Raw genomic sequence first — 2,647 nt, 5'->3', positions numbered from 1 at the left:
ACATAAGTCCAAAAATCTCACCATATACAACCTTGAAGCAGGACAGTCCCACAATATTCCTTTTCCTGTCTCTTGCTTTCATTCACCACCCCCTAGGGGTTCTTTCTTAGACATTTTTGTACAACTTTCAGTCCCCATCATGGTCCTGGGATCTCCTTCATCAGTTGGTGAATGATGACTGAGTGAAACATATTTATATTTTTTAAGATACAGGGGCCAGGGAGATAGCTCAGCGGCATAAGCATCTGATTGGCAAGTGCAAAGTCCTTGAGTCTGATCCCCAATACCAAAAAAAAAAAAAAAAGCACACCCATGTGCTATTCTCCGTAGTCCCAGCTCTAAGACCTTGTCCAGAGAAAGTTTTCTAAAGACTGGAAGAACATGTGACAAATCTTGGGCTGTGCCCTTCCAGCTGGCAGCAGATGCTCGCCTGCAGGTGGACAGCAGGGTGCACCGCTGCAGTGGGCACCTGCTTGGGTCCTGTCCCCTGTTTCAGTGAAATCTCATTTTGTGACTCAAACCAACTGTCTTTTTTTTTTGGTGGAATCGGGAATTGAACTCAGGGCCTTGCACTTGCCAGGCAAGCGCTTATTCTACTGAGCTATCTCCCCAGCCCTCAACTGTCTTTTGCTCCCTGTCCTGCTAGACAGGGAAGGTCAGACCCCAGGCAGGCTCTGGCAGACAGCTTGCTGTCCCTTGCTGTTGCCCAGTATGCTTACCTTAAGGCCTAGCTGCCTCAGCTTCCCACACTGGCCTCAGACAGTAGTGGGGAGTAATGTGGATGGGAATCTAGGACTTCTCAGGAGAGTGGGTAAGCAACAAATTCTCACTCAGGTCATGGCCATGTCTCTGGTTATTTCTCTTCTGCAAAGCCAAAAGCAACAAAAAAGTGTCATGCTCTTGGCCTTTGTACTAGAAAAAAATGTTCTGAGTCTTGGGGACAAAGACCAGGCGTCCTCTCTGCTCCCTTTAGAGAAGCGATAGATGCCAGGGGATATCTGGAGCATGTGTTGGCCGGCTCCCCCAGCAGAGCTGCATTTTTTTCATCCTGACTCTGGCCCATCAGCATCTACAGTTTCTGTTTTGGGTGAAGTCTGGTAATTCTGAGTCATGAACACTCCGATTCTTGGTTTTCCTTTGGTCAATTACACTGCCTTTTGCTGAATAGTTAGAATAAAGACATGGGTCTTCTAGATCCATCCACGTGAATTAGTATCATTTAAAATTTTAAACATTACAAACGAGTATGTAGTACAAATTACAATTTCTCTACACTCTCCATTTTCGAAGTCGAGGCCTCGCTTCCTCCTGGGAAGTTGCTCCTTGCTGTTGCCCAGTATGCTTACCTGGAGGCCTAGCCTGCCTCAGCTCCGTCACTGGCCACAGACAGTAGTGGGGAGTGAGCCACACAGGCAAGCCACTGTGGAGGAGCCCTCGCCACTCTGCTCACAGTGGAAATCACGGCTGCTCAGTGCCACCTGGTAAGGGGAAGTTAGCTTCCCTTCCTGCTGCCATCCCCAGACGCAGGATCTGAGTTCTAGGACAGAAGTCATTAGTGCAGCTCACCATATATTTCTAGGCTTCTTCTGAGCACACAGGAGGATTGAATTTACACTTCCCCACGCAGTTAGGTATGACTTGTTCTGGTGAGTAAAATGTGAGGTCAAATGTGGTTGGTCGAGGCTGAAACTTCACAGCATTTCTCTCTGCTTTCGTGCCTCTCGATGTTTGGTTGGCCTGGTCTTAGTGTAGGAAGGACAGAGAAGAGGTCCCAGTGAGAGTGACACACGCAGCAATCCTGGAGAGGAATGCACTGTAAGCAAAATTAACCTTCTGTGATACAGCGGTGTAGTAACAGAGCTTCTAAAACCCTTGCAACTTTCTGAGGGACAATGGTTAGAGGAATCCTTTTAGCTATTCCTTAAAAGCCCTTTCTGCCACACTAGAGTGTTTGTTAATGATGTAATCGGGGGAGGAGTTTGCTACCAGAAGAGCCAACCATGTCACCCAGAGAGTGGACAGTTCAGTCCCACTCCCTGATCTTTGTGGTAGAAACGGCTGAAGAGGGAGTTCATTTTATTTTTTTTTAATGGAAGATCAAAGTTTATTTGCTACCTGCATACAAAAACATATTGCACATCAAACAACCAAAATAAAATTAAAAAAAAAAAAAGGAAAAAAACGGGAAAGATACTATACTAATGACTAACATGTAGTTTACATAGAATAAACCTTCTGGAAATTGATCTTTTCAGTAGTTCAGGTTATTATGTCTGAATGGACATGATTCAGCTTAGTGTTTTAACTAAAGCTATGTTTGATTTTTAAATACTGTACACTTTAATAAATAAACCAAACAAAGCCTGTATAACAGTCACTGCCAATATCAGCCAGTGTACCTGCAAATGAGAGTAACAAATGTATTCCAGTGGTCTGCAGATTTTCCCTTACATACAGCATTTAAAAACACAACAAGACAGACCAGTTTCTAGACTCAACTAAATGAAGAAATTACAATTCAGTGCAAAATATTTTTAGACTGCGTTTCATTCTAGTTTTCCTCAGGTGTAGAAGTGGTTGCATATTATTAAAAATGTAACAAAAGCAGCTAATGCTTTCATAGAGAATATTACATTAGGGATCCCAC

This window comes from Octodon degus, unplaced genomic scaffold (genome assembly GCF_000260255.1).
Source record: "Octodon degus isolate 3935 unplaced genomic scaffold, OctDeg1.0 scaffold00019, whole genome shotgun sequence".
Lineage (NCBI taxonomy): Eukaryota > Metazoa > Chordata > Mammalia > Rodentia > Octodontidae > Octodon > Octodon degus.
The sequence above is the reverse complement of the archived record's forward strand: the minus strand, read 5'-3'. Positions refer to the sequence as shown.